The sequence below is a fragment of the Topomyia yanbarensis genome, chromosome 1 (genome assembly GCF_030247195.1).
Source record: "Topomyia yanbarensis strain Yona2022 chromosome 1, ASM3024719v1, whole genome shotgun sequence".
Classification (NCBI taxonomy): Eukaryota; Metazoa; Arthropoda; class Insecta; order Diptera; family Culicidae; genus Topomyia; species Topomyia yanbarensis.
In genome coordinates this window covers 46,731,655-46,750,281 of record NC_080670.1, presented here as the reverse complement: position 1 = coordinate 46,750,281, position 18,627 = coordinate 46,731,655, and the positions used below count along the sequence as shown (strand labels likewise).

The window sequence follows — 18,627 nt, the reverse complement described above, 5'->3', positions numbered from 1 at the left end:
TAATTCCTTAGCAAAATTTTATTCGACCCAAATGAAGGCAAACATATAGTAACGATCTAGAAACTAGTCGTTAATTGCATATATGATCAGCTTTACACCAAAAACTTCTTCTGTCGGCACTTTGAAACAACAACCGCAAAATTTTAAGACTTGTTCTTTTCTCTTTACTTACAGGTAAGCAAAGTTACATACCAACATACTAGAAATGTAAATACCATTTGTAAGGACGCTAGAGCTCCATAAGAGGGCCCCCCTTCCTCTCGAACGAGAACTGTAACCAACGATCTGAATGATTTCACAAAAGTCCTTTGACAGCGAAATAAACTTTTCGTTGGTCAATATGCGCAACAGCTGTGCGAGTCCATTGGTTGCGAATCGACCGCGGTGCCTACCGGCTCGCTATTCCGGTTTGTGAATCAAAGGTACGTTCAGAGAAAAAAAAACTCTTATTCTTTTCGTGAGCTAAAAAGTCCATTGACAGCCAATTTCTCGGAGGTTGGCAATGAGCCAACCATGCTATCTCTACACATTCTAGTAGGTATAAATTTCAAGCCAAGCTGCGGACCAGAAGTCACGCTGCGAGGGTGGAACATAAATCTCAATGGAAAAGGAAAACGAAAGTATAGGGTCCTTCAACCCGAGGCGATGAAAGGAAACACCGGACCACGACGAAAGGAAAAGTGGGCTGATTCACGTTTTCGCTAGGATAAAAAAATCAATACCGTTCGCTCTACCGATAGCTGTTTTGTTTGTTGTTGGAGGGATATGCATGCTCGACGATGAGTAAATTTCGGAACGGATTTCGCTGAAAATCGTTCCACAAAGATGGATGTTTTTAGCTTTCCTATTAAAAAAAAATCGAAAAATAACGTTCGAGAATATTGAAGGTAAAAGTAATGGTAATATAATAGGAAGTATTATAGAACTCTACTCTTGCGAGAACAATCTTCAAATCGAACACAGGGTGACTCACGCAAAGTGTTTTCAGTTTCAACCGGCTATGTTAAGCTGTTCACGTGAACTTCAAATTTGCACTTTGGTTGTTTTTCGCGTTTTTCCAACATGGCGGTTCATGCTAGACTTAAGCTTAAAATTGTTTTTTTAACAATTGGCAAGTTCTCGCTTGAATTTTGTTTGTTTCGTGTACTTCATGTAGCCAACGAATGTGGGAAATTATGGAATCGTTTGCAAGTATAGTAGAACAAGATCTCTGACCTAAAATCTTAATGAACGTCAGATTATGGTAAGTTTTGGTATGCAATATCAATTTCACCATTGATTCTTCGAATAGTTTGGTGGTGTTTATGTGAGTAGAAAATGAATCCGAAAATAAGTATTATTTGTAATTTTCATATTAGGCAACTAAGGGCGATTAAATGTCGCGTTCCTTGGGCGATTTGGGGGCCATATAAAGGCGAGTAGGGCGGCAAAAAATAACGGCGGCTAATCGCCCAAATGTTGCATTTGCCCCTAATTGCCAGCAATTTGCTGGCAAATTGAAGGGCAAGTAGCGCATCCGAGTTGGCAAATTGCCCCCCGCTAGCCAGCAACTTGCCCTTTTTGAACTTTGCCTGCAGAAGACAAAAGATTAGTCTGTAGGATTTTAAGCCTGTTTCTAATGGCCCTACCACTTCTAGTTTTCCGATCTGTATATTTCACATCCTTGCTCTCACTTGAGTACTATGGATCTAAAATTTTCATAACTTTCCCTATTTAGTAAACTCTAGTTAATTGAATGTGGTTAAAAATTAAAAAAAGATGGGATTACCTCTCCATAATTTTGGTCTTTGAAATAATTAAAAATATTATATATTTAAACGCACAAAAGTTATATCCATCTGAATAAGCAACACTTCATATTAACCACCCTGTAGATGACTTTCAATAAAAATAACAAGAAAAATCACGAGAAAAAATTCTTTTGAAGAAAAATAATCCGCTTTCGCCTTCAGACTAAGCTGAAGAAATTTAATATAAGATTCATGACTCTTGATTGTATTCGGCAGATCGAATTACTGCTCCATTGTACCGTAGTTATAAAAACGAGGCAACGAAAAACAATCAGCGAATCTTCCTCGCCATAATCTCGAACATTTCGCACGCAATCTGTTGAAAAGTTTTGCACCTCCTGGCTCAACCACACCCGGATGCCTCGCTATACCAAATCGTGGCACTCTTCCCCATTTCCCAGCTCCAGTATAAAGGCCGATTCAGACGATACAACAGAACGTCAACGTCACGCCGTCGTTCCCTCAGGATAAGTTGAATGTGTTCCCTTTGCTCCCGTTCACATTTTCCGTGCGTCAAAACATTCCGTGCCGTTGGTGTTATGTGTGAATGCCTTCATTTAACTGCATGCAACTAATTGTGATGCTCAGTTGACATTTTGTACCGGTGACGCAAGCCTGCGAATCGTGTGAATCGTACTTAACGCGGTGTCCATGAGTCGCGACCGAAGGCAATATTAAAATGTCAAACGGTTTGTTTCTCATTTGCCGCCCCGCGAGCGTGAACCGCACATAACCTAACACGTTCGAGCGGCCAACAGCCTCCACTACTGAAGGAAACGCAGTCGGTTTTCTGAAGAGTGGGGCAACTTCTGATGGGGTGAATGATGAAACTGATTTTACAGGCGTCTTTTTGTCTAGTCCGGTCGATTCAGGATGTGTGATATTTGTTCGTTCGCGGCAGGGAAACTGAAAAATTATGGTAATTGCTGAAGGAATTAAAGTGGCAATGATCTTGAAGAATACTGAGGGCGGCTCATTCCAGCAAAAAATCGTTTCTAATTTCTACAGTTGAATCAGATACATTAGAAGTTCAAACATTTAAATTATCTTGCATTGACGTTATCATGAACAGCATCACAAGTTGGCAGGTAATATGGATATCGCTCTGTCTCATTATTCTCGAATTGTTCATAAAATGTGACACTGTATGAAGCGTGTTATGTTAAAAACATGGTCAAGAGAGATTACATGAGAAACCGGGTGACCGAAAAATATGACCATCGCCGATTCGAACAAAACTGTGCCATTGTGTTCGGTTTATGAATCTCCATGATTTTCTCTGCCAGTTACAAATTGTTACAATATGTTGATATAATATGTTGATACAAAAGTAATTTTTCAAAAAAGCGCTGAAACAAATATTGTGTCATTTTTAACAAAAACTGAAATTTAAATTAAAAATTTCAATTGCGAAAAACCCATTTTTTCAATCTTTTATCTTCTGTAAACGAAAACCTAAATAGAAATACATTATGAATGTGATTGCATGATGAAGAACTTATCAATAAAACAGTTTTTCTAACTTATTAACATTATACATGTTTTTAAATTTCATACTAATAAAAGAACAAAATTTTATTTTATTACAGAATATGAACCTAAGTATCATTTCAATTTTCAAATCAAAATGCATTTAACAAAAATCTTCCAAAATGCGATAGTTGTTGAGATATTTGGAACTGTGCTCCAGCAAAAACAGTAAATTCGCGTAATGAGGCCCTTTTTAAAAGTTATTCGCGTTTCCGTTTTATAAAATGACAACAATCTAATGCTTAGCGTTTTAAAGACGCAAAGGAAAATTTTCTAGTGTATTTGGATCATGAAGAAGCTTTCAATGAAAATGTTTTCCCAACACCAACTTTTGACATATTTTTATAATGCATAACATTTGCAGTCAAAAGTACAATTTTCTTTACGAATATGATTCTAAACGCAATTTCAAAACAAAATACTTATAGCAGAAGTTGAAATGTAGTAGTTCTCGAGATGTTTTAAATTTTGTTTTAACAACATATTTTTTTGTTTTATTACGACCTTTTCATAAATTATTCGCGTTTCTCTATCTACAACAATACACGAACACAATCAAAATATTATTAAGCATAAGGTCTGATGATTAAACTATGTAGTTCATTCATGTTTTTTATTTTTGTGAAAAATCAAGCAACATTTTTTTCAGTGTATATCTTTTTCGTACAGAAGTATGCATTCCCTGCAACTCGTTCTCAGGTAGTTTTGTTGTATAAAATATGGTAATTGAAGTATTTTTTTTCGAAAATGCTATATGTAGAAACTTTCACGCCCTTTTAAAAAATTGCTCTTAAGTCAAAATCATCTTATTGGCTGTGGCGAAGGTTTAGTCTTCCTTGTCGGTGAAACGAGTAAAGTTTCATCGGAATCAAAGATGGTCGGCCACAATTTTAAAGATTTTTGGACGGATCTTCGTGGAATTTCTAAGACAGAAATGTATGGGAATCAGTCAAACTTTACATTAAATAAGTCATGTTTCTTTTGCAAGTTCAATTTGTACAGAAAAAAGATAGAATATTTACTCAAGCTTCCTTTTTAGCGTATGCAAATTACCGTGGCTTTCGTTTGACTCATTCCATCAAGTTTTGCACAGCCTCCTTGATTACTTTCGTCGCTGCAGAACTCCAGTTTGCCTTGTGACGGCGTGGGTGGTTGAGTGGTAAGCGTAACCGCCACTCATTCCAGTTGGCCTGGGTTCAAATCCAGCCGAGGTCATTGAGATTTTTCTGAGTTCAAAAAATCTGTGGTCACGTCTTCCTTCGGAAGGGAAGCAAAGCAGTTAGTCCCCGGTCCATGAGTTGATGGATCGATAACTAGTCCAGGTAGTGGAGTCACCTCACTGCGTTGGTAAAGAAGAAGTAGAATCCAACTTCTATACTTACTAATATCCTTCTCCCGTGATACTTGTGGAGTGCGCAGTAGTACATACGGCCTCTAGCAAAAGCAAGTATCGGACTAACCATTCCTTCCCTTTCCTTCCGCGATCTACGTTCGGGCCTGACCGGCGCCGGTATTGATCAATAAACACTTTAGTCCAGATCGATAACGGAGTAGCAGCCAGGGGTGGTCGCACAAGCTCAAGCTCAAGCAGAACGCCAGTTTGCCTTGAACTGCATCTCGCTGACAACTGTCTTTCGCGTCTTCTTGAGGTTCGCCCGATATTTTTTCTATTGGGCGGAGCTCTGGTGTCTTGGAAGGGTTCATGTCCTTGGGCACCACCTGGACACTGGCAAAACTGATAAAATAAGCACGAACTTCATTTTGCTCGTTTAAGTGGTCACGTTTTAGTTCGTTAAATATACGAAATCAATTATTCAAAATGCACAAAAATGCTCGTTTCTGCGGATGATCCTATTCATAGCAGATTTACGAATAAATTCGTTTAGCGATATGAATTTATTACACATTATTATTTTGGAGACTCCTCGGTAAAAATCGCTCATCTTACGAGATATGGCCGTAAATATTAAAGAACTTTCGTATATTTCATTAAAAAACTTGTATGTCCAATTCGTGAAAATCCTACGATTACCGTTCCGTGGTTTTTACGAACAACTCGAAATAAAAATAAAAACGTCTAGATAAAACTATAAATCATATGTACCAAAAATGTGCACATTTAACGACAGTTTTCTGTATGAAACCTTTTTGTAGCTGATTTACCAATATATTCTCCCAGTAAAGATACAAAATCCTGCCAAAAAAGAACGGTACAATTGTGTTGCATGAGAAGAGGCACCAGACGTTTTTACCTCGTTGAGGATATCGCTTTTCAAGCCACAGAAACAGATGACCTGCCACACATGATATTTCTTTGCGCACTTCGACAGCTTAACGTGTTTGATAATCTCTGCCTTTATTCCAGGTTCAGTCGACGTATAGTATTCCTTTCCAGGAAGCTGTTTAAGGTCTGCCTTTATGTAAGTTTCGTCATCCTGTATACCACGGAACCAAACTTTGACAGCATCTCCATGTGCACCATCCAAAATTGTTCTCTTGCCTACTTGTTTTGCTTATCGTAACCATTTGGAGTCACCACCTTCTCGTAAGTCGACAATCCGGCGAATTTTCAGCTCGGTGCACAGTAATAGACTGCGCCATCTCGGACGGAGAGGTTGAGGTTCCATTTGAAATGGTACAATGGTTTATAAGTTTTACATATTTTAAAACCCTATTTCTTAGCCGTTCAGAGTCAGAATTTAAAAAAAAACTGCATATCCTTAGATTCCTTGAAGTCTCGGAATTGTTTTTATTGAAGTTTTCGTTTGAGAATCTAGGAACGAAACCAGGATAGTTACTTCAAACAAGCGTTTTTTGATGAAATTGAGTTAGGTTCACGCAAAACAGAAGTGATCTTGGTGGACCAGCAATATACTTCAGGTTAGAACCCAACGCGATTTCCAGACCTGAGTTAGTTTTTGCATCAAGCAAAAATAACATAAATTTGTAGGTGTAAATCCTAAATATTGTAAATGTTTTTCCCACAACAAAGATTGTAGTATGATTCATATTTGGGTCTATCAAAATATTAAGAAAGTTCAGTCGTTGACTTTTACAAGGACGTAATGATTCTTTGTCTTATACAAAACAATCTAAAAAGAGACTGGGGAGTATACAAGACCCCCCACCCCCGCTTCTTTTCATTTTCTGACTACGTCTATTTTATTCAGCAATTCATTCTGAACATTTCATTCAAAGATACCAAGTCTCTGCGATGAATATATTCTCATTTATCTAAGTTTTCTATGTCGATATCGGTGGTGCACCGGCAGTGTTGGAAAAACTAATCAATTTCTGCATTTGGATTTTACCATAAGTTTTAAAATCGTTATAACTATTTTTTGAAAACTCGTAGCTAGTTACGGTCTTCGACAAAGTTGTTAACCAAGGTTTGAACTATAGTTTCATGTAGCTGGTTTTTCATTATCAGTGAAATAGGGATCTTTATTAATTAAAATGCAAAATAATTGATTTCCCCATATAAAATCCCATGCAAACTTTGAACGCAATGCGCAAACCCGGGAAGCAACCAACCGCTACCAAATTTTGCACAGGCATTTGGGACTACAAAACGAACTCAACAAGTGCTGTGCCCGCTAGTTTAAATCACTTTGAAGTTTTCCCATACAACCGCGAGCCACTCTAGTGTGAAGTCTGCAGTTTTTTTAATACACGATGTAAAAAATGCGTAATTTAAGGCTGACCAATTTTTTACCGTAACACCTTTCATAGGAATACATGCAAAGTTAACAGTTTTTGCCGCGGCATATCGTTATCTTTTACTGATAGCTTATTTCAACAATATCATAAGAAAATGAAAAATATTTCTTTAAATTCATCATATAATGTGTTGGTTTACTTTAGATTTCCTAATTATTTTGGCATAAAATACCAAGCGTCTCCATATCAGTAACAATAATTTAAAATTTTTTTAATTCCCTTCACGTAACAAGCGCAGAACAAGACCTTGATATTCAAAAGGAAGAAATAATTGGCTATAAAATGTATATTATTTAACCGTCCCGAACTGTTTCGCCTGATTGTACAGAATGCATTGGTAAAAAGAATTTTTGATAAGACCATGAGATATATTTAAACAAATAAGTCATAGTTCCCAGAAAATTTTGGAAAAAATATTACTATCGCAAAGCAAGCTTTTTCAGTTTTCTCCAAAATGAAACTAGTTGTGCGCACCAAAATCAAAAATGTACCATTGGAGATTTTACGCGTGTTTTCTGAAACATTTTCAATAAAAAATTTCGAAGAAAGGAAGGTAAAATAGATTAAGGTTTTTTTTGCTAATTATAAATCACACTTAAGTTTTGAATAAAATTTTTTTGCATACGAAAACCCTTTCACCACTCCTCTCCAGCTCTTTAAATTTGCCTACGCAAAAAATGAGATGTGGTTGGTGCTCATGCGTTAATCGGAAATAAAAAAAACTCCCTTTTTAAATTATCTAGTCCTTGACCCATCTTTTTCAAAAAAATCTATTTATAAATAAAATTGTGGGCATTTGAACAAAAACATTTTTGCGTTTCTCATATAAAGAAAGGCTATGCAATCACTGTAAAAATCGACTTTTTAACCGAGGCCCGGAGGGCCGAGTGTCATACACCATTCCATTCAGTTCGTCGAAATCGGCAAATGTCTGTGTGTGTGTGTATGTATGTGTGTGTGTGTATGTGTGTGTGTATGTGTGTGTGTGTATGTGTGTGTGTATGTGTGTGTGTCATTTAAACTCACACAATTTTCTCAGAGATGGCTGAACCGATTTTCGCAAACTTAGTTTTATCTGAAAGGTATAACGCTCCCATAAGCTGCTATTGAATTTTTAGTTGATCCGACTTCCGGTTCCGGAGTTACGGGTTGAAGAGTGCGGTCACACAGCAAATTCCCATATAAACTGGTACCACCATGATGTTCAAATGATGTAAAACATATTAAAATTGATGTAACATTACTCTAGTTTGCGGGTCTGAATCACTAATGATCAATCAAAGCAGCTTTGACCACAGTGGCCACCTATGACGGTTCATGACGCCCCCCGGGAACCCGCCAAGTTCCTAAACTAATATTACACCCATTCCACAACGAATTCTCTACCGATTTTTACAAACCTGATTTCAAATGAAAGATACAGTAATGCCATTGACAGCTGCTGAATTTCATTCGGTTCTGCTTCCGGAGTTACAGGGGTGTTAGTAAGGATACACTGGAATTTCCCATATAAATCGGTACAATCGTAATACCTCAGAGGCTAAAAACTATTGAAATGGTCACCAAATTACTTCTAATCGCAGATCTAGATCACTGATTGCCAATCAAACATTCTTTTAATATATTGTCCACTATCGACGATTCCGGAAGTCCGGAATTCCGGGCATATTCCACACTTAAAGTCACATCGGTTCATCGGTGATGACTGAACCGATTTTCTCAAACCAAGTCTCAAATGGAAGGCAAAATATGCAGTTGAGTATTGCGTCACCGCCCCTCCCGCCGCCTTGCCCTTACACCTCCCTCCTTCATCACTCCCCTCCTCTTGGACCACCCTCACGCCCGCATTTCCTTCATCCACCTCCACTCCCACTCTACTAACCCCCCATTCCCTACATGTTCAAACCCACTCCACCAACCTTTCCAAATTATAATCACATGAAGATAACATTGAACTCATGCTTATTAAGCTAATTAAATATTACTCTTTTGCCTTTCTTATATAGAAAGGTTATGCAATTGCTCCAAAAACCGACTTTCCAACCGAGGCCCGGAGGGCCGAGTCTCATATAACATTTGACTCAGTTTGCCGAGATCGCAAAATATCTGTGTGTATGTATGTGTGTATGTGCGGATTTGTTAACAAAATGTACACATCGGTTTCTCGGAGATGGCTGAACCGATTTTTACAAACTAAGATTCAAATGAAAGGTATAATATTCCCATAGGTTGCTATTGAATTTCATTTTCAACCGACATCTTGTTCCGGAATACGAGTTGAAGAGTATGGTTACAAAACAAAATTTGTTGATTTGTCCACATCGGTTTCTCGGAATTTTCTGAACCGATTTTGACAAACTTAATTTTAAATGAAAGGTCCATCAGCTGCTGTTGAATTTTGTGTGGATCCGAGTTCTGGTTCCTGAATTACAGGGTGATAAGTACGATCACGCAGCAAATCCCGATTCTAACGAATTCTGCGATGAATATAAAATGGTGAATTTTTTTCCAAAATGTAAACACAACTGTTGAATTTGTAGATCTAGGTCCCCAACAGTCATTCAAAGGCTCTTTGGTCACACTGGCCACCATCGACGGATCCGGAAGCATCCAAATTCAGAATAACGGTTATATTGGTTTCTCGAAAATGGCTAGACCGATTTGATCAACTTAGTCTCAAATGAAAGGTGTTGCGTCCCCGGAAACTGATATTAAATTCCATCCCCATCCGACTTCCGGCTCCGGAGTTACGGGTTGTGGAGTGCGATCACATAGAAAACTCCGATTCAAACCGATACCGCGATGAATGCAAAAAGGTGCTCTTATATATACTTACCAAGTGTAATAAGAATGAAAGACATTTCCATAATGTTATATTGTACGAACCAGCTATTATATCATAGTTTGGAGAAATGAGAAAGGCACAATTGCACCTCTAGGTGGATTAAAACAGGTTTTTTTAAATTGTTTTGAATTGCATCAAAATATACTTTTTGCCTTTCTCAATAGAAAGGTATTGCAATTGCTCTGAAAACCGACTTTTTAACGGAGGCCCGTAGGGCCGAGTGACATATACCATTCGATTCAGTTCGTCGAGTTCGGCCAATGTCTGTGTGTGTATGTATGTGTGTATGTATGTATGTGTGTGTGTATGTGTGTGTGTATGTGACCAAAAATGTCACTCATTTTTCTCAGAGATGGCTGAACCGATTTTGACAAACTTAGTCTCAAATGAAAGGTGCAACGTTCCCATAGGCTGCTATTGAATTTCTAACGGATCCGACTTCCGGTTCCGGAATTACAGGGTGATAAGTACGAACACGCAGAAAATGTCGATTTTAATAAATTCTGCAATGAATGTATAAAGGTGAAAAATTTTCCAAAATATGACCACAACTGCTTCGATTTGTAGTATTAGGTCACTAACATCCATTCAAAGTCTATTTGGCCACATTGGCCACCATCCTCGGTTCCGGAAGCCCCGGCGGAAGTATCTAAATTCAGAATAACAGTCACATCGGTTTCTCGGAGATGGCTAGACCGATTCGACTAAACTTGGCCTCAAATGAAAGGTATTGCGTCCCCGTAAATGGCTATTTAATTTCATCCCGATCCGACTTCCGGTTCCGGAGTTATAGGTTGTGGCGTGCGATGACATAGCAAATTGTGATTCAAACCGATACTCCGATGAAAGCAAAAAAGGTAAAAATTTCGCTAAAATGTCTCTCAAACAACTTAAATTTGCTGTTCTAGGTCACCGACGGCCAACCAAACTTTCGTTGACTACATTGACCACCATAGACGGTTCCGGAAGTGCCCGGGAAAAGCGGCCATCTTTCAAAATTTACGAACTCACATCAGTTTCAGATGTCTTTAAAATTTCGTACGGATCGCTTATATGGTTCCGGAAATATAGACTAAACCGTCCGGTCACATATGAAATTCCCATATAAGCCGGAACTCAAATTTTTTTTCAAAGGGGGGACCCCATGAAATTTCAGAAATCGAATTCGTATTTTTGATGCCAAACATCTTTAAAATGCATGAAACGTCGAGATTTTATGTTATCTCGAAAATTTTTTTTTTATAAAAATCGACTTTTTGGGACTTTGCCGATTTCGCACCTTTTTGCCTTTCTCAATAGAAAGGTATTGCAATTGCTCTGAAAACCGACTTTTTAACGGAGGCCCGGAGGGCCGAGTGACATATACCATTCGATTCAGTTCGTCGAGTTCGGCAAATGTCTGTGTGTGTATGTATGTGTGTATGTATGTATGTGTGTGTGTATGTGTGTGTGTATGTGACCAAAAATATCACTCATTTTTCTCAGAGATGGCTGAACCGATTTTGACCAACTTAGTCTCAAATGAAAGGTGCAACGTTCCCATAGGCTGCTATTGAATTTCTAATGGATCCGACTTCCGGTTCCGGAATTACAGGGTGATAAGTACGAACACGCAGAAAATGTCGATTTTAATAAATTCTGCAATGAATGTATAAAGGTGAAAATTTTTCCAAAATATGACCACAACTGCTTCGATTTGTAGTATTAGGTCACTTGCATCCATCCAAAGTCTATTTGGCCACATTGGCCACCATTCTCGGTTCCGGAAGCCCCGGCGGAAGTATCTAAATTCAGAATAACAGTCACATCGGTTTCTCAGAGATGGCTAGACCGATTCGACTAAACTTGGCCTCAAATGAAAGGTATTGCGTCCCCGTAAATGGCTATTTAATTTCATCCCGATCCGACTTCCGGTTCCGGAGTTACAGGTTGTGGCGTGCGATCACATAGCAAATTGTGATTCAAACCGATACTCCGATGAAAGCAAAAAAGGTAAAAATTTCGCTAAAATGTCTCTCAAACAACTTAAATTTGCTGTTCTAGGTCACCGACGGCCAACCAAACTTTCGTTGACTACATTGACCACCATAGACGGTTCCGGAAGTGCCCGGGAAAAGCGGCCATCTTTCAAAATTTACGAACTCGCATCAGTTTCCCGGAAATGGTTAGGCCGATTTTCACAAACTTAGTCCCAAATGATAGCTAAAATATCCCCACAGATGTCTATAAAATTTCGTACGGATCGCTTATATGGGTCCGGAAATATAGACTAAATCGTCCGGTCACATATGAAATTCCCATATAAGCCGGAACTCAAATTTTTTTTTTCAAAGGGGGGACCTCATGAAATTTCAGAAATCGAATTCGTATTTTTGATGCCAAACATCATTAAAATGCATGAAACGTCGAGATTTTATGTTATCTCGAAAAAAATTTTTTTATAAAAATCGACTTTTTGGGACTGCCGATTTTGCACCTTTTTGCCTTTCTCAATAGAAAGGTATTGCAATTGCTCTGAAATCCGACTTGTTAACGGAGGCCCGGAGGGCCGAGTGACATATACCATTCGATTCAGTTCGTCGAGTTCGGCAAATGTCTGTGTGTGTATGCATGTGTGTATGTATGTATGTGTGTGTGTATGTGTGTGTGTATGTGACCAAAAATGTCACTCATTTTTCTCAGAGATGGCTGAACCGATTTTGACAAACTTAGTCTCAAATGAAAGGTGCAACGTTCCCATAGGCTGCTATTAAATTTCTAATGGATCCGACTTCCGGTTTCGGAATTACAGGGTGATAAGTACGAACACGCAGAAAATGTCGATTTTAATAAATTCTGCAATGAATGTATAAAGGTGAAAAATTTTCCAAAATATGACCACAACTGCTTCGATTTGTAGTATTAGGTCACTAACATCCATTCAAAGTCTATTTGGCCACATTGGCCACCATCCTCGGTTCCGGAAGCCCCGGCGGAAGTATCTAAATTCAGAATAACAGTCACATCGGTTTCTCGGAGATGGCTAGACCGATTCGACTAAACTTAGCCTCAAATGAAAGGTATTGCGTCCCCGTAAATGGCTATTTAATTTCATCCCGATCCGACTTCCGGTTCCGGAGTTACAGGTTGTGGCGTACGATCACATAGCAAATTGTGATTCAAACCGATACTCCGATGAAAGCAAAAAAGGTAAAAATTTCGCTAAAATGTCTCTCAAACAACTTAAATTTGCTGTTCTAGGTCACCGACGGCCAACCAAACTTTCGTTGACTACATTGACCACCATAGACGGTTCCGGAAGTGCCCGGGAAAAGCGGCCATCTTTCAAAATTTATGAACTCGCATCAGTTTCCCGGAAATGGTTAGGCCGATTTTCACAAACTTAGTCCCAAATGATAGCTAAAATATCCCCACAGATGTCTATAAAATTTCGTACGGATCGCTTATATGGGTCCGGAAATATAGACTAAATAGTCCGGTCACATATGAAATTCCCATATAAGCCGGAACTCAAATTTTTTTTTCAAAGGGGGGACCTCATGAAATTTCAGAAATCGAATTCGTATTTTTGATGCCAAACATCTTTAAAATGCATGAAACGTCGAGATTTTATGTTATCTCGAAAAATTCTCGACTTTTGGGACTTTGCCGATTTTGCACCTTTTTTCAGTTCAATATTACCGTGGCTGTTTTTTCTTTTTCAAAATTTTAGAACTCGAATAATGATTTATTTTCCTGTATATAGTTGTCATGTGATGTATAATAATAAAATGTAATATATGCATTTAAAAGCTTTTAATGAATATAAACAACGCACACATTCTCGTGATTCATGATTGAGAAAGCACAATTGCACCGCTAGGTGGATTAAAATAGGTTTTTCAAAAAAGATAGGTCAAAGGCTAGAACAATTAATAAACTTTCAACCGAAAAAATAACATGATTGCTGGAGCGGTTCTTGAGATATCAATAGTACCGACCATTACTGCACATTGGGTGTGTCTATTGGATACAATAGACACACCCTGTACTCGAATAATTCAACTACACCACATACTAAAACTTTTTTCCGTGATTAATTCTTCAGTGATTCAATAGTTACCGGCTCCCTGATCACCATCAGAAAGTGGCAATCAAACAGCAATTAATTTTAACTACCCCCGTTTCCCTGCTCCGTAGTCGTAGAGTAGAAACGAAATAGCGAATCTATCAATTACCACTCCTCTCCACCCACCACCGCTGTTTGTAACTCACTGTTGTTCGACAACTTGTTCGCGAACTATGAATATAACGGAACCTCTTCCGGTTCGGAAGACCTGTACGAGCTCTCTTCCATTCATCCCATCGTGCGGCGGTAGTTCAGAAGCTTGTGTAAGGCTGAGGGACGACATTAAACATTAGAATACGAGATGCGAGGAACCTACTTTGCAGCTTGTAGCAATCAATGCGAATGTGGTAGGTATCGTGTAGTGAGCCATTTGAAAACGTTGGTTAGAACAGCGTCTGCCATCTTTGTTCGACATATTGGCTCCTTGCCCTATAGTGAAATCAGACAATTCGTTCAACTTTGATTTTCTGGAAGAAGATTTCTGGCATTTTACATCCTAATGCCAATTTCAGTTGCTCGCTGCCACTCGATAAGCTTCCTTTGAAAGTCGAGAGCCCCCGGAGGAGCCATACTTCACTTCTGTTCAATGTTGAAATAATCCGGCAATTCGCCTGCTAAACAAAGTTGTAGAGCGGAAAATGAATTACGTATAATTTTATTTGTCATTGCACTGATGGGCCCTAGGCTATTTGTCGTCGCAGCCAGCGTTGTCAAAGTATCTGGTTTTTTTATAGTCTACAGTTAGACGTTTACCTGCGCTTGTGACATTTGAAGATTTAGACTTTTAGCTGGTCGAGAAACTCAGATTCTAAAAGTCTTACTAGATTTTTATTTTGGCTAAAAGAAACAAACGGAATAACAACAAACAAGTTTTATGAGGCTTGCACATTTGCAGTGTAGCTTGTAACCCGTAGCTTGGTTGCTAGTTGAATTGTTTTCACTGAATTAAGATGGCGTCTCTTTGTTATTCTAGTCTCTTTACAGCCAGCATCAGTCCGCAAGACCACTGGGGGGAAAGCTCCCCGCACGCAATTAGCAACGAAGGCCGTCAGCAAAATTACACTAGTCACTGGTAGCATTAAGCTCGATTCAGACGATACATCAGCTTCCGTCAACGGAACGTCACCGTTCCGTCAGAATAAGTTGAATGCGTTTCTCGTGTGCCCGTTCACACGTGCCGTACGTCAAAACGTTCCGTGCCGATGATGTTGTGTGTGAATGCCTCCATTTAACTGTATGTAAATAATCTTGACGTTCCGTACCGGTGACGGAAGCATAATGCATACACTGATACAGGAATAGCAAATAAATTGAGATGTTAAATTTTTATTAATTAATTTTAGACTGTCAGTTTGCCACTGACTTGGCATCACTGGTCACAGAAGTGAGTCCTTTCGGTATACCAGCACTCATCAACTCAGTAGTTGTATTTATTCATTGCAATGCTGATCGTTAAACGGAAATGTTAAATTAAATTTTATCTGTCTTGTCCCCATACCGCGTGTTTGGCTCACGCCCGGAAGGCTCAAGCTCGAACACTGCGGATATGCAAACCACAGTAGCATGCTGTCAGAGTTACACTGTCCAAATTGTCATGCTTGCACAGCAAATAGCCATTATGATAGTATACTTTTAGGCAGATTGAAATTTAATGATCGATTTTGATATCGACCAGATAACTGTTTTAGAGATTTTACAATATTCATATGGTAAACAATTGGGTAAGAATGGCTTTGCTATACAATTTTAAAACAAAAACCATAGTATTGAACAGCCGTTCTTATTGTAAATATACAGTAATGAGGCTATTTTGGTTCTATTCGGAAAGATTATTCCCATTTTTATCGATGGAATGCCAATAAATTGGTATCGATATTATGCATTCCCAAGAACCCGTATTATAACGAAAACAGCCTGAAAGTTGTGAAATACTCGTGTAGAAGCGCAGTGAATACTTGAATCGTGCCAAATTTTCTTCCTATTATTTGAGCCAATGCTCTGGACAAAGATGGCTTTTCTAACCGATGGCTTCAAATGGGTAGTATGATAATAAACTGAAAATAGACTCACTTTCCAAGATCACAAAAACTATACATACAAAAAAGAACAAGATATTTTTGTATATCGTGGCTTTCGTTTATTGCTATTGTTCTTCAAGTGTTTTGAACCATTTTGATTTAGAACATTACCGTTAGGTTGGGACGGATCCGTAATTTAATTTTTTTTTACTATTATAGAGGAATCATTCGGTGCCAAAAATTTGCCAACCTACTTATTGTTTCAACACCCTAAAACTGCTACAACAGATCTATATAACTTTATTTCACATGAATTCTAGCTTGCTTCAATCAAATAAACTACTATCGGAATATCTAAACTTTTTTCACGCCAGAGTCACTTTCAAATCCCGTTTCAGTGTGACTAAAACTATCAAACTTCTCTTCGACTTAGCACTCTACCGAAAAGTAAAATGGAAACTCCCCTCGTTCGGAAAACAACAGTTATTTGGACCAACAAACGGAACGACAAAGTTTTCCGCTCAGCCCCTGCCAGCACCAGGTACCCCATGGTGACATAAAACAAATTGTGGCTCTCCAAAACAAGCCTGCTCGGGGCACACTAGTTTCTCCGTTAGTGATGGTTTGTGGTTAGTTGAGCTATGAAGCCAAATATTTTACTCGGATTTCCCAGAAGAAGCGGGAACGGGTGACGGATGTCACAGTCAGCTCTTTTCTACCGACGGTATTGCAACCGCAACTGGGACTTGATCTGTGTTGTGTCGGTTTCGGTTATTGGGGTAGTCAATATTTGTGGGTAACAAATCTCATGTGGAATTTATCTTCATTCTTATACAAGTGTTTTCCCAAATATAAAGGCACAGTAACAAAACTGTATCTTGTCCTTGCGACGGTACAGTAAAACAAAGCCTTGGTGGTACATTTCGTTACGGAATTTAACATTCTTGTTCGACAGACTTCTCAGCCGATTCACAGTGTACAGGACAATTGCAGGGCTAATGCTACGATCCTACCGACCCCTAAGAATCCTTCCTGGATGCGACTCGAACATGCGACATGTGGCTTATGTAACAATTCGGCTATTCGTACCCCGGATATAGGATTAGAAAATTTTCTAAAGAAAGTTTATAAACAAAAAAATGCAGTAATGACCATATGGTTAAAACCTCTATAATCTTTATAAAAAAGTTATGCAATAACACAAAAACAACAAACATTTATGTTTCTTCGACAAATGTCAATATGGAGGGTATTTGTACAGTAATAATTATGAAAAATCAACTAAAAATCGATCTCTCTGCTCATTTTTTCCTTAGAACAGTAACAGTGTAATTTAATGTAAATTGACTATACAATTTATTTATTAAAATTCAAGTATATACTTATTATAAATTCACTGGGTTTGCTATTAAGATAATAAAGCAACAATATTATTTGTTTGGTGATTATAAAAAGGTTTAGTTCATTGGATAAACTAAAAAAATCAGAGCAACAGAACTCCGGAGAGAAACATGCATTTTTAAAAACGTACCCTCCTACATTGTTCGACTAGATCCGATTTTGAATACTGAAAATTAATCCAAACTGACCAAAACTGAGTCTCCGAAGTTTTTGTTTTATATTACTGACTATTACCCATACTTGATGGTATCCCAAATGTTTCTTTCCAATTTCACGATCAAATATACATTTAGTGCATTGTATTACTCCCTAAAAATAAAATTGGATTATAACCATTTTGTGCACGAATATCGCTCTCACATAATTCCAAGATTATTAGCGCATTTACCCGAAATTCCACGCGAGCTTTCCACACGTTGAGGCAATCGCAATATTGTCGCGTATTTGCATAACGAAGGGCGGAATGAGAACACATGTTGTTCCAAAAATCAGCCCTGCGTTCTGCAACGTGTTGTGCAGCCTGAGTATACCAGGTGCAAGTGGTGCCAAATTTGTCACCTTCAGTAAAATTTTAAAAATTATTTAACGATCGAATTCTGTTTTGAAATTTTGAAAGCGTTCAAAGCAAAATAGGAGGCTTTACAAATAATTTCAAGCAATAATAGCAAATATATGTACTAGTTACATCAAAAACTTGCTGGCAACCTTACAGCGGCATTTAGTTAGCAGTTGGTGTGGAGTGTACGTTTCGGTGAATCTCACATTATAAACTCTTCCACAATCTAGTATACTGTAGGTTGCTTGGCACGTGCAGGGCCGGCGGAAAGCGTGGGTAGTATGGGTAGTACTACCCACTCGAAATTAACCGAGTGGGTAATTACCCACTCGAAATTTTGAACCATTTTAAAAAATTTAGATGTGCAACGCATGTATCACGCACTACACACATTTGAAAACATCGATGTACCACAATTCCATTTGCGTAAACGAACGTGATTTAATGTGAATGTAATGTAAGCGTGTGCATTGCGAAAAGGGAAAAAATCCTTACTAGTGGACCCTTCACCCTATGCTTTCTACCCACTCGGGCGTAAAGTGTTTCGCCGCCCCTGGGTATGTGACCGAAAAAAGGATTGTCAGAATATACAGCTTGTTTTAATTCTAGTTACACCTTATCTCTCAATATGTATTATCTAACTATTCCTATTATCCCCA

General features: G+C 38.4%; 1 protein-coding gene across 1 annotated transcript in view; it reads left to right on the top strand.

The window, feature by feature from the left end:
• LOC131677539 (sodium/calcium exchanger 1-like) overlaps positions 1-18,627 on the top strand; it is a 296,789-nt gene that overhangs the window by 175,471 nt on the left and 102,691 nt on the right. The window lies entirely within an intron of this gene.